This window comes from Canis lupus, chromosome 25 (assembly GCF_003254725.2).
Source record: "Canis lupus dingo isolate Sandy chromosome 25, ASM325472v2, whole genome shotgun sequence".
Lineage (NCBI taxonomy): Eukaryota > Metazoa > Chordata > Mammalia > Carnivora > Canidae > Canis > Canis lupus.
In genome coordinates, this window is record NC_064267.1 from 5,838,275 (window position 1) to 5,853,309 (window position 15,035).

At 38.6% G+C, this 15,035-nt stretch overlaps 2 long non-coding RNA genes across 4 annotated transcripts in view; one reads left to right on the forward strand and one right to left on the reverse strand.

Moving 5' to 3' along the window:
- LOC118355788 (uncharacterized) overlaps nt 1-13,132 on the reverse strand; it is a 46,218-nt gene extending 33,086 nt beyond the window's left edge. The window contains exon 1 of the long non-coding RNA XR_004818931.2: nt 12,941-13,132. This is a non-coding gene — a long non-coding RNA (uncharacterized LOC118355788). The remainder of the gene's footprint in view (nt 1-12,940) is intronic.
- LOC112669411 (uncharacterized) overlaps nt 1-15,035 on the forward strand; it is an 85,580-nt gene that overhangs the window by 33,439 nt on the left and 37,106 nt on the right. The window lies entirely within an intron of this gene.

Here is a 15,035-nt window from a genome sequence, read left to right on the forward strand (position 1 = left end):
TAGTTTGTCTATGTTGCCATCCTCTTTTTTGTAGCAAGTCTGTATTGGTGCAGACTACTTTTGAATATGAATTCTGCAGTTCGGTGACTAATGTGTTGTGATTAGTGTCTTAGCACAGGACAAAGCCCCTAAGGACATTTATGAAGAATCACTCAAATATGATAATTCTTTAATAAGAAAGATTCTAAAGAAGAAAGAGACGATTGATGCCTCATACCACCTTCATCAAATGCTCTAATTGTTACTGTAATCCAGGGCCATTGGCATACAAGGACTGTAGAAGGGACATTTATTATGAGAGATGGGACTGAGTGTCCTGACTTGATTGGACTGCTTATTCTCTTAACCCAAACAAACTGCCAGGGGTAAAAAGATGGTTCATGTAAACAACTTGAATTTCAAAAGTGGTTTCTGTCTTCCTGATCTGATGTATAAGCTTATCACCTGGTTAGGTAAAAGAAGATCTGTTAAAGACTATGTCAGGTGACACTGTTCTTCAAGATTGAACTGAGCATTTTCCTGACCCAAATCTATGAGCAGACCTTCTGCTTCATCTGTATTCACTCCATAAGAATGCACTGTATGCACTTCCAAAGAAATACACATCAATATCTGTAGGAGGGAGCCAGGCATCTCCAGAAAGAAGCCAGTCTGAGGGAAAAGAAGGATTCTGTCTACCTTGCTGACTCATGCATGGCATGATGCACAATATGGAGAACACATTCAGTATGTGTCATTGAATAAATGAATGAGTGAATGAACTGACAAATCCAGGGACCATAGAGGATACATAATTTCTTTTCCATTGAATTGAGAACACAGTTCCTCCTTGTCTATCCTTTACTGGGGTAGGTCAGATTGAGTATTTCTACGGAGGATCCTTTCCACAGAACTTGGCCTTACTCCCTAAAGCTTCCTAAGAGTAGGGATAGAATAGGGAGTGTCACAACTGCTCCGTCCTCTCTCTCCAAGCTCCACAGGGGCTAATTTATTATATATTAACTCATTAAAGTCTTTATTCCAATGCTTTTATTTTCTCCTTAATGTGCAAATTATAAAGATTGCTCAGAATATGAAAATTGGCCTTTTTTTCTTTTCCAGCAGGTTTCCATACAATCAACATGTCTTTGCAATGTTATTTTAGAAATACATTTGAGGCATTGAAAAGTGAAAAGAACTAGCATTATTTCTTGCTCATTTTCTGCAAAAAAAAATCCCTACCCCTTTTTATTTTTAATTTTAATTTTTAATTTTTAAGTAGGCTCCATGCCCAGCATGAAGCCTAACACAGGGCTTGAACTCACAACCCTGAGATTAAAACTTGAGCTGAGATCAGGCGTCAGATGCTTAACTGACTGAACCACCTAGGAACCCCATACCAACCCATTTTTTAAATGTTAAAAAAAACCCACATTTCTATGTCATCCCCAAGAACAATTTTTAGATACACTTATCAGGTACAAAGTAGTACCTGGTAGTGCATATTTTTTGGGATTAGCTGCTCAGAAACCATCTAGCTTTTCTACTTGGAGAGAATCCCATAGAAGCTGAAGGGAGGCAGAAATTAGTTTTTCCAACTCCTTGGCTGTTAGAAGGTGAACAAATGAACATTCCTGGTTCACCCAATGTCCCCACCAGGGTACTGAATTCAGAGCCTATAATGTAAATATGTGAGAATGACTCGAAATCTTGCTGTGGTGGTAGCTATGGGGCTCCGGGTTAAGTTGCAGGGTTCTGTGGTAGCAGCATCCTATACTCAGTGTTGCTCATGGTATCCATGCCTGTAATGATGATGCACAGTGAACAGCAGCAATGATAGCAGTGTCCTGGCCACACTCCTTATAAGGCATAATTGAGGCTGTGTTTCTGGCAGACTGGACTTTCATGGTTCTTGACTTCTTCATATTTGGTTTTAAAGCCTTCTCATTGGGGGACCTGGGTGGCTCAGTGGTTGATCCTCTGTCTTTGGCTCGGGTCATGATCCTGGGGTCCTGGGATTACATACCACATAAGGCTCCTCACAGGGAGCCTGCTTTTCCCTCTGCCTATGTCTTTGCCTCTCTCTCTGTGCCTTTTATAAATAAATTGATAAAAATCTTTTAAAAAATAAAAGTAAATAAAGCCTTCTCATTAATACTGGAAGAAGATGGTCTTCCAAAAAGTGTTGGTGCAAATCAAATGACATTCATCAAATGGGAAAATATGATACCTGGCTCCTATGCACTTATAATTACAGATAAACCTCTTTTAAAACAACCTTAATAATATACGTGAAAATGTAGATTTACAAACCTGATACATTAAATAGTATTTCTTTCCTCCTAAAGGTTTTCTGTAAGTTGTTAAACTCCCTTGTAGATTCTGAATAACATAAGGGATATGTAGACAATAAATTAAATAAATACAGCTATCATAACAGGCCACACAAGGACATATTTAGTTAAAAAATTACATAGGGTCACAATGGTGTTTTGAGAGGTATGTCAAAATTTGAGTTTTTAGGGAGGATGAACAGATCTGAATTGTGGAGCCTTAAAGCTTTTTGAAGCCCTTGATCTTCTCAAAGCAACTGCTTTCTAGGTCTTCCTTCTCATGCTGGATTCCTGGGTCTGAACCTCTCCAATTCAGTTGACAACACCATTCAGTCCTTAAAATGAAGCATTGTGCTATCTAAGGGTGGGGTAAAAGAACTGATGGTAGTGGAGTTTATAGTCAGTTTAAGAAGCACCACCTTTCTTGGTTTGCCTTCATACTGTTTGCATTTTGTTTCTCTTTGAAAAACATGTACTAGGGACCCCGGGGTGGCTCAGTGGTTTAGTGCCTGCCTTTGGCCCAGGGTGTGATCCTGGAGTCCGGGGATCAAGTCCTACATCAGGCTCCCTGCATGGAGCCTGCTTCTCCTTCTGCCTATGTCCCTGCCTCTCTCTCTCTCTCTCTCTCTCTCTCTGTCTGTCTTTCATGAATAAATAAATAAAATCTTTTTAAAAAATGTACTTGATGTTATTTCACTGCAATCAAGGAGCCAAAAATAGTTCTTAAATGGGCTTAGCATTTTTACTCCAGGTGTGGAGTTCATGTTCTTTTCTGTCTTTGGGCCATGGTATAAGAATCCACCTGGTTGTTTAGATTTCTGCTGCAGTGTCAGGTGGTATGTATTCCTTCCCTGTATCCACTAGTCGATATCTTAATTTTTAAATTATCTTAGAGAGAGACTTTAAAAGGAAATCAATGGTGAAAATGAAGAAACATTACTCTAATAATTGATAACACTTCACTCTATTACATGGAAATTTGAAAGTATTATTAACAAGAGTGGTAAATGAAAAGTATAATCTCTGTATTATTTGTGGTTTTTTTAAACCTTAGATGAGCCTAGATTTGAGGAAGGAAAAAGGAAAGTGAAAGTTACTACGCTCTGACATTTACATTTCTCCCAGGCTGTATGTCTAAGAATGTATTCCTATTTAAAAATGTGTGCAAAAATGCATATACATGGCATAAATAGGCACATACTTCTATTTGAGGAATTTTACCTTGATAACTGTGCTCCTATATTTTAAAACTAATATCAACTTTTAAAAATATTGAGTTGGTTTTAATTTCAGAAGCTTGAAAGGCACATTTGGCAATGCTGGAGTCTTCCTTTTGTTGTGATTCTGGGTGATGAACTGATTCTTCTTTCATGCCTTCTAAGTACTTTTTGCAAAATTTTGCTTTGGGTAAGTAGAAGTCATTGGGTGAGCACACTCTTTAATTACTCCCTGCTACCTATAAGCTCCCCCTCCTCCCAAATTCAAAGGAACAGAGGCTCTCCTATTTCCCAGTAGCTACACTGTGAATTCATGCCCTCCACTCACACAGAAACTTCCCTTCTTTTTCTTTAAACTCCCTTCTGTATTGACACCCCTCTTCTCGTGCCTGCCCCCCTTAACATAGTTTTCTATATACTCTATTATCTCTCATATGAGAGCCAAAACACCAACATTTTATTAAACCCTAAATACCCTCTATATCAGCTCTTTGAAGGACAAGCCCAGTCTCACTCTTTCCCATTTCACTCTGCTCCTGTGGTCTGACTTGCAATCCAACCCATTAGAAGGCTCTGACACAGGACTCTTATTATCCACATTCATGAAAGTCGGCAGACCTGCCCCAGTTCATATCTTGCTAGCTCTCTCTGATATTTTATCCTAGTGGTCACAACTTCTAGTTAAAAATTCTCCTTCACTGGCTCCTCTGGCATTTCTCTTTTAAGGTTTTCATGCTTCCTCTCTGGCCTCTCCTTACCACTTTTATAGATTTATTGTTACTGGCCACGCTATCATGTTCTCCAGGCTTCTGTCCTTGAAACTGCCCTCTTCTCCTTGTTAAGTGTTTCCCACCAAAGCCCATGGTTTCATCTATGACTGATATTGGATGATCCCCTATTGTTCACACATCTTTCTGCAGACCTCCAGACTCATATTTTCTGTAATGTGTGAGACATATCCGAGACTTAATTTTTATATTTTGCTCCAAATATATATTTGCTTTAAAATATAATTTTTAAAGAAGATTTATTTATTTTAGAAAGAGAGAGAGAGAGAGCAAGAGAGCACATGAGTGGGAAGGGCAGAGGGAGAGAGAGAATCTCAAGCAAACTCCATGCTGAGCCCCTGGTGGAGCTCAAGACTCTGAGATCACGACCTAAGCCTAAACCAAGTCTGACGCTTAACCTACTGTGCCACCCCAAGTGCCCCACTCCAAATCTAATTTGAATTCTTCCAGTGACCCTAGATAGAAAATGAGGCACAGCTTAAAAAAACATCCTGGACATTTTCTTCCTTGACCCTGATTCCACCATGTTTCCCATCCGTTACTGATTTCTATATTCTGCCTTAGGTCAGATTCTCTCTAAACCACCATCTCTTTTTTGACCATCATTATTTGCTTAGTCTTCGCTTCAGGACCATATTCCTTCTCCTCTTGACCACTCTAACAGTTCCTTGTGAACTGGTTTCTGCCCTTCGTTTACTTCCTCTACTGCAATGCTCTTTACTGCGACCACAGCAGTGTGCTCTGAATTGCCATGCTGCTCATGTGATTCCGTCTTTGAAAAGCTGTAAAGGTTCTGCGTCTTCCACAGAGCTTTCAGCATAAAAAGCCAATCCTTTGGTTTAATACACAAGGCTTTTGTGTTCGAGACTCCTCTCTTCTCCATACAATGTTGCCAAAGTATGTTTCTAGTAATAGTGCAGGAGAGGGAGAGAGGGGTTCTATGTTCCTACCACAGGCCTTTAAAATCTTAATGTGCACTCTCAGTCTACCAGAGGTGGATATGGTTTATAACTATACAGTGAGTGTTTCCCCAAGTTGTTTGGTCAAGGAATCTTTTTTTTGCCAAGGATAATTTTCAGAGTTCTGATAGTCCACACAACCCAATTTGGAACATCATTTTTTTTACCTATTTCCTGACACTTCCCCTTGTACACTGTAGTCCAGACAAATGGAGATTCTTGAGGTTCCCAGAAAGTACACTCTTTCTTACCTATGTACCTTACACCAGCATTCCTTTTGCCTAGAGTATCTTTCCCTGACTCATTGATTTAATAAGCCCTTATTATTTTTCCTTTTCAGGATGAGTATCTCTGCCTCTAAGCATTCCTCCTTGCTTTTCTGTATCTCCTGGATCTGATTTGAACTTCCTCCTCTGTGTGCCCACTAAACTCCTGTCATAGTATGAACGATGTATTCATATCTGACTCTCTAATAGCCAGACACATCCTATTTCACTTTGTGTCATGGGCATCTTACATATTGTCTGCCACAGAGATGTTCAATAACTCTTTGATGAATTCACAAATGAATGAATGTGTTTAGATTGGAGAGGAAAAGAATCTGTCCCAAGACATGGCATTCTGGTGGAAAGGTTTGTGATCAGGACAATGGCTAAAACCAGCTGTGCTTTTCTCAGAAGGGGAGGAGTGGAATGTAAGGGGAGATAGTAAAGAAAGCTTGAGGAAAAAGACAACAAATGTTCTCCTGGAGGAGTGGAATTTGTACCTGGCTTCCCTGCTAATCTATAATAGACAATTTGGCAAAATCAGATTTTTTTTAAATCAGATTTTTAAATGACTTGTATCTGAGAATTAAATACCACATGTATTTGTTATAGAAAATTTGGAAGTCACAGAAAAGCACAAGGAAGAAAATATTATCTCATGACTAAAAAAAAAACAAAACAAAAGCCAAACTTTCTTCAGATCGAGGAGGAACCTCCAGCTCAGGTCAACAAAATTGAATTATAGTATAACATTATTTTGAAAGATGTTTTTCTTTATTTAATGATGAGCTATAATCATTTTTTTTTTTAGAATTTTTATTTATTTATGATAGTCACAGAGAGAGAGAGAGGCAGAGACATAGGCAGAGGGAGAAGCAGGCTCCATGCGCCGGGAGCCCGACGTGGGATTCCATCCCGGGTCTCCAGGATCGTGCCCTGGGCCAAAGGCAGGCACTAAACCACTGCGCCACGCAGGGATCCCCTTTAAGGTCATTTATATTCTTACATAATGTGATTTTTAATAACTGCAGTGCATTCTATTGTACGATACCTCCAACTTTGATCATTAATTATTGTTGGATATTAGGCTGATTAAAATTTTTTGCTACTTTAAATAACATCATGATGAATGTACTTGTACTTAAGAAATTTCTGGGTCAAAGGGTTTGTACATTCTGATGATTTTTATTTGCAACTTGTCTTTTAGAAAGATGATACCAATTTGAACTTTAATCAACAGTATAGGAGAATGATAATTTTCACTCATTCTCATCAACTGGATTTAAAAAAAAATAATTCTGGGCTATTTGGGAGATAAAAAAATGGTAACTTCTTTAATTTCATTTTTTTGTTATTAATGATGTTAGAAATGTATTCATTAAGTTTTTGACCATTTGTATTTTTCCTTTATAAAATGTTCTTTCCCCATCTGTATTGACTATATTGATTTTACTGATGAAAATGTAATGAAATTTGATTCCTAAATTATCTTTTGAAACACATTATTGCTCCTAAAATGGTTAATGATAAATGGTAAATACAGATGTTCTAAATCTAAAAATTTAGGTGTCAATAAATCCTTAAAACTAGAGAGCAGCCATTTAGGTCTTGATAGTTCTCAGGAGTGAAATTATAGAACTTTTGACCAATTAATTGCTTCTATCTCATCTTGTTCCCAGAATATATTTTGAATCATGCCATATGCAATTGTTCTTATGCAATTGTTTTGATCAGCACTCTCTCTGTATCTGAGTGAAAGACCATAGATTTTGGATTAAAAAAGAGCTGGGTTGGAATTCTTGCTCTACTTGCAATAGTTTTGTGAATTTGGAATTCAACTTCTCTGAACTTGTTTATTTTTTTATTTTTATTTTTTTCAAAGATTTTATTTATTTATTCATGAGAGACACATAGAGGCAGAGACACAGGCATAGGGAGAAGCAGGCTCCCCACAAGGAGCCTGATGTGGGACTCGATCCCCAAACCCGGGATCACGCCCTGAGCCAAAGGCAGATGCTCAACTGCTGAGCCACCCAGCATCCCTGTTTTATTTATTTATTTTTTTAACAGATTGGGTTAACAGTATCTTTTACATTGGATTAACATTTAAGTGAGATATGATTGAAAAAGTCTAGGTCAAAACGTAGAACATAGTAGATGTGCTGTAATGAACCTAACAATCAGTAGGATTTCCTGATTGTTTACTACGTATGATCTGAACAACAACAACAACAAAATAATCATGCTTAAACCTTGGTAAAATTCTCCATTATCCACAGTGAGGGAAAGTCTATCTTGCCAGCTTGGTTCCCGGCTCCAGTAATTCTGGAAGAGCAGCTGAATGGCAGACCAGACTAGTTGAGTTATGGTGAAAAATGTGCTGAAGGCAGATCTCCATGAGGCCGTCAAGTGACTGAGCCTCGGAATAAGCAGGCAAGACCTTCAGACTCCATAGCCTGTGCCCTTGCCAGATTTAATATATTTTATTTTTTTTTATTTTTTATTTTTTTTTAAACTTTTATTTATTTATGATAGACACACAGTGAGAGAGAGAGAGAGACAGAGACACAGGCAGAGGGAGAAGCAGGCTCCATGCACCAGGAGCCCGACGTGGGATTCGATCCCGGGTCTCCAGGACCGCGCCCTGGGCCAAAGGCAGGCGCCAAACCGCTGCGCCACCCAGGGATCCCAAGATTTAATATATTTTAAACCAAACTTCTTGTATATTTCCTAGACTGAGTTCCCTTCCCAATAATCTAGTTTCTGTGAGCAACATCACTTTGGATTCATCTCTGTTTCCACCCTCTTGTCATCTTGTTGGGCTTTCTGAAATGTTTTGTTAGAATCTCCCTTTTCCTATTCCCATTTATGCTGCCTAGTTGAGGTCTTCATCAATTTTGATTTGGGCAGTCACAGCTGCCTGCAGGTGGGTGGCTTTGTCTTTAATGTCTCCCAGCTGCCTCCCCTCCATGATGTGCTTCCTCATCATCTACCTCAAATCCAAGTTCTCTTGTTCTCTTGAAGTCCTGTCATTTGTTATCAGACTCAGGTCCGTGGACCCAGCAACAGTAGAAATGAAGCTAGACCCAATATTTAAAAGCACAGGCAAGACTTACTGAGGCAACACCTACAGCTGGATGGACACACAGTCATCACAAAGGTATCAGACTGACTCCCCGAACAACAGCCAGTGAAAGTTTTAAAGGAGCCCAGGTGGGAAAGGAGCCACGTTTAAGCATGTAGGAGCAGGGACATACCAGAAGTTAGGTGCACAGCTACAGTTTACACAACATGCTGCTTCATATGTCCTATATGTTTCATTTGCATGTTAAGTCTCCACTTCTGGGCATGTATTTAAATAATGAGGGAAAGTCAGTAAAAGTCAAATTTGGTGGACATCTTGTCTTAGACTAGTTCAAAGAGTCTAGCCTTGCATCTTGGCTGGTGCTTTGCTCTGTAAGAAAAAGCAGTAGCAGCCAACAGGTCGTTCTGCAAGAAAAGTGCTAACAGCCACCAGGAAATGTCCTGGGTATGCAGGGGCTTGTTCCCAAGATCCCTGACTGTCTCAGTTTGGCCTCAATATTTATATATTCAGTCTTACTTTCTCATAGGATCCAGTGTGCCTTTTTTGTCCTACAGAACAAAAATCATGCTTATTTCTGATGCCCCTGATGCTCTTCCTTCTGCTCAGAGCTACCTATCAAAATTCTGGCCACCTCTCAAAGTTTAGCTCGAAGTCTTTCTTCATGAAACTTTCTCAGATTTGTGTCTTACTTTTCTGAATTTCTGTTCCCAGATAATTACAATATTTAGGGTTAATGGTTTCATGAGTGTTGGTTTTCTTTCTGTGGCTCTGCTGTGGAAACTCTGGAGGGAATGTTCATCTATACACATCTGTAGCTTTCCCGGTGCCTGGTCCAGGTCTGGCCCACATACTTTCTATCAATGATTTATGAATAGGATGTGATTGCAATGGGTCAGCCACAGGGTAGCCATGGATGTCAGGACCATTTCTGCCTCTAAACCTTCATTTACTGTGGGATTGCCTTCTCCCTCCAGCACTTCCTGAACAGTCCTTTTTGATCTGATGGTTTTTCGTTCCAATCACAGCTCTTTCTCTTTTTTTCTCCTGAAGATTTTTCCAGTGTATATTGACCTCTGGTCTTCCTGCTTTGCACAGCACAAATGGTCAGCTCTATCCTTTTTGACACTTAACCATATGCCATTGGTTATAGCTACATCAGTGATTCCTGTTTGGTGAGCCATGAGAATTTTCTGCTTTGAGAAGCCTGGAGCCTGTTTTCAGGCTGAGGTGTCTCCTTATGTTTCCCTTCTTTCACTCCTAGACCTTAGGGAGAACTCATCCTTTCTTTCATCTTTGCAATAACCTCTACCTACTTTATTTTTTGGATTCTTCTACTACTAAGACTTACTGAAGAGTCAGCCCCTCATATCATGCAAATAAGCATATAGTTCCTTTAAACTTTTAGGGTTCAGCTAATAACTAAAGGGAATACGAAGTTGAGGGGGGAATATAGGAGATGCTACATAGATATACAAAATAAGCTACACAAATATAAGAAATAATACCATTATTATAATATTTTATTTATCATTTCTGATAGTTTTTACCAGCTGGGGCCCAGAAAGCCTACTTGTTTCTAGCATTTCCCTTGTAATTGAATAATTTAGTTACTCGCACAAGTTTGCTATGTATCAGGCACTGGGACAGGAGCTTGGGATGGAAAATGGATAAGACACAATACCTGCCATTAACCTATAAAAATGCTCAAATCCTTGCATTGGAAAATGTACCAAATGCTCCTTAAACTTCCTCATTTCTTTAGAACCTCCCACTTAGGTCCTAAAGTCCCATTTTTCCTTGGGACTCTTTAGGCCTTAAAGTATGGATTATAGAGGGGAAAAATAGACTCTAACTTGTGTTTTATGGCTGCAACTTCATCATAACCATAAAATGATGGAACTGGTATTTTTAATAATAATAACAGAAGCTACACATGGATATGAAAGTTATCATTCTGAGTAATTCTCCTGGGAGCCTACATATCTATTTCACTGATGTTGCTCTTGCTAAAAACTTTTTTAGCATCTTTTTAGATACTGTTTTCAAACCAATTTGATCACCATTTAGGCACATTTAGCTGCACTTAATTTTGTATCCTAAATAGTAGACTATAACTTAATTATAAAACTCATTTTTTGGATTCAGCTTAGAATAACTTATGGCCATTTCCAAAAAATATACATACGTATCCCCAGATGGTAAATATTTGGCACTTTGGGGTAGATATCTGTGCTTCTGGTCCTAAAAACAGATGCTCAATTGGAATCCTCAATAGCTTCTGAGCAAGGAGAAAATGATTAAAATTTGTGTAAAGCTTCTCAAAGGGGCCATTTTGACTGACAATCACATGCTAGATTGGGTTACCGGAAACAGACTGAGACGTAAAGTTGCTTGCAGAGTGTATAGTGTGTAGTGCTCTTGGGAGATACACTGTAAAGAAGTGAGAAAAATAGGATTGGGTAGAGGGGAGAAACTGACCCTCGGTGCAATTGTTGCATGGATATAAGGATTTAGGATTATAAAAGACCATAAAAAATTACTCTGTTCCAATAAATCATACACCCTAAATATGACTCAAATTGTACAAGAGACTAAGACACTTTAGTAGAGAATGCTGCTCCATGAATACATATAAACTGATCTGCTATTAAGCTTCTCATCTGATATATGGAGATCTACTAATATAGATTGAATTATGCCATCTAATAAAATGGCCAACAAGGGGCATCCAGTTAGGGAATCCCAATGCAATTTAAATTTCTTAAATAGATTGCAATTTTATTATAATTATAGAAATTATTTCTTAATTTCTCTACTTAATTTAAGTTGGTCCAATTTCATTGTTTGAAGTATATTTTGATTAACATTGAATCTACACTAGCAGGTTTATGTGGAGAAAAGAGAAAGGAATCTATGCTAATCAATTCAATTGAGCTCAATCAATGCCCAGAATAAGGGGCAGCTGAACTCCTGCCTTAGCGTTGGCATTTCAATGAAATCCTCAGACTGACTGAAGTTTGTTACTTCTCTGTACAAATAATAGCTAAATGAATCAATGAATAAATAAATAAGTATTCTATTTTACTAGTTCCAATTTACTCTCCAACAAGAAAGAGCACCATGGAAAGTCAGCCTGTACCTTTAGGTTGTATAGGATGCTCTATTAGGACTGGTCTGGCTAAATGAGCATAGAGGAGCCTTTGTCCCTAAATCTCATACATCAGGGTGTTGTTTTGATTGCAAGCCCTTCCACCAGTTCCTACAAATTCTTTATCACGTTCCCCTCCAGCTAAGTCCCCTGTGCTTCCACATACATGCAAATACCTCTCTCGTAGCATTTAGGCATCTGTGTGTCCATTTATCTCTCCACTAAATTCTAAGCTATTCAATAGAAGCAATATCCAACTACCCTAATCAGATGATAAGGATTTTAATATTTCACTTTATAAATGAGAATGAAACACTAGAAGTTGCTCAAAGTCTCACACCTCCTCAGAGATGGAGCTAAGGTTCAGACTTAGAACATTGTAACTCTCCTTATCCTTGTCTGTGGAGGGCTGTGTCCTAATCATATCTGTATCTCCAATATGAACAGAATACCTGACACATAAAAGGACCTATAACAGATAACTTTCAGCTGTTCAAGTAATTGAGAGATCCCTGTAATAGACTCAGCCACCTCAAGGAATATAATTGACTATAAACTACACAAGATATGTTCTCCACCTGAAGCTATATGCCACACAGCCATTCCAGTATATCCTCTGGCCCTGTTGTTCTACCTTCTGAGACACAGGCACTATAACTGACTGTCAGGAGGTATCTTTCCAACCTGTAACAGGATCACTTCTTTTTCCCTAGAGTTAGAACTAAGTCTCAATGGGAAGACCTCTTTTGGGAGAAGGGACAGGAAAAACTTTATTCATCTGGTAGGTACCAGAATTCTAGTTGACCTTTTAAATCATTGATTTACCTTTTCTACTGTCCCAATTCCCCATGGGGACTATCACCAATGACAATCATGCTAAGAATAATCCCTGGCACATTGCTGGAAGAGCACATGGATAAGGAATATTAACATTAATTCTCTGGTGTAGATTTTACTATCAGAGCTACTGATCTGCTAATGGGTGGATAGGCTGATGGGGCTGGGTCCAAGATGAAGAGAAACACAAAATGAAGAAAAGCACTTGTTCTGAGGGACAAGTCCTTACCCAAACTATTGGTACCCTCAAGGACTCCCAAATTCACCTGCTCTTATCGGGGTCACTGAAGATCTAGAAAGCAATCTTTGAAAGCTTGAGAGGACTCACCTGCATAGAGTAGTCCACTGGTCTACGAAGTTGTGGTAGTGTTCCAAGATAGATCAGCTAACTTGATTTCCCATTGGAACAAAACTCACTAGGCTGCAGATCACGTTGGTGCACTGGTTGTTCTGTTAGTCTCCTAAAGGGCATGTTGAACTTAATTTAGTTTTCTATTTCATTATCATTGCATTTTCTGCTGCTTAGGGAGCAGGACTTTGTGATAGCTTCCTGACTGGCTCTTCCTGATTGGCTGATGGAAATCTTTTGGTATCTCTTGGGTTTTGTTTTGTTTTGTTTTGTTTTGTTTTGGTACTCTGCCACATAATCTTGCACAACCCCAGTCCTTTCCAGAGTTATTATGCCACCCCATTTACACTGGCCCACATTGTGTCTGTCACAATCTGGATTCTGTGCCTAATCTTTTGCAATGTGGAGGAGGACAAGGGTTGAGCTGAGATAAAGGATATATTGCAAACACATAGGAGTTAGCATATAGCACTTTTGAATGACCTTTCAGGACTTTTTAATATTTCTTGCCTTTTAAGTTGAAGGAAACACCCTGATGTGTAAGAGCATATACTGACACTGATTTATAAGTACTTTCTACATTATGGTACAAAAATAGGGCATAACAAGGAGCACTCAATATAGGAAGAAAATGCATATTTATCTTGAAGAGAACAATGTAAACCACAACAAAAATCAACAAAGAACCTAGATTTGTTTTCAATGGCTGCTGTCACAAATTGTCACAAACTTAGTGACTTAAAACAACAGAGATTTCTTATTGGACTTTTCTGGGTGCCAGAATTCTGAAATAGGACTTACAGGACTAGCATCAAGGTTTTGGCAGAACCTTGTTCCTTCTAGAGGCTTTGTGGCAGGGTCCATTCCTTGCCTTTCTTAGCTTTAAGAGGTAGCCCATATTCCTTGGCTCATGGCCACATCTATTCTACCTGTGCTTCCATCATCACATCTCCTTCTCTATTTCTACCCCTCCAGTTTCCCTTGTGATTACACTGGGCTCACCCAGTTAATCCAAGGTAATTTCTCTACCTTAAGATCTTACTTAAGTACATCTGCAAAGTCTGTTTTGCCATGTACAGTGACACTTACAGGTTCTGGGAATTAGGACACTTTAGGGGTTCACTTTTTTTCTGCCTATGGCAAATACCATTGCTTCTGGTGTTGAAAAAAGGACTTATTTGAGTTGATAAGAAATATGACCCTGGGTATTACAGGAGACAAAATGGAGGTCCTTAGTAAGGCACTCAGTCATTTCAGCCTGCTTCCCTGTCTTCTGCTAATCACCTATTGTCTATCTGCTTCAGCTACCAACCATACATTGCCATTATGTTCATAAACTTGCTTGCATATTTTTCCTTCTTTCCTTACCTATGGAACATACTTAAGCACTTACACTTGTACTATGCATGTGTCTACACAAGAACATACAAACCCAACAAAGACATCATTATAGGGGCAAAAGTGAACTCTCTTCTGAAGTGCTTTCAGCAACTGTGGTAGCTGAATGTTCATCCAGCTTGGGATTATTGTTTAGGTAGGAAATAGCCATCTTGCATCCTCAGGATCTCTCTGAGAACATCATTAAATTAGGTTCAAATTTCTGGAATTTTCTGACTATTTTGTGCTACAGTGATTCTTCCATGTTTGGAATATCTACATCTTGTCTGCCTCCACTTTTTATTTCATGGCTCCAGGCAGAGTAGGAGCTGGCTAAAATCTCAATAATTTGCTTTTAATATAACAAAGTTTGAAGCTCTGGTTACATTGATGCAACAAAAATTAAAAATCAATGCACACACATATATATGTGAGAATGTTCTATTAATTAAGTAGTAATGGTATATTTCAATAAGACTGAATGATTCATAGGAATTATTAGGAAGGAGCACGAATGTGAATATTTCATCTTTTTAAAAGTTCTTTATGTTTTTTCTTTAAGGGAAAACCGAGTTTGCTTTTGCTAAGTAGTCTTTAATTTCCCTTTTATTTTAGGGTCTACAGGATGTATGTAATTTACAGTTTTCAAGATATTCATTGTTTATTTTGCATGAAAGTGATGATATAGAGTTACATT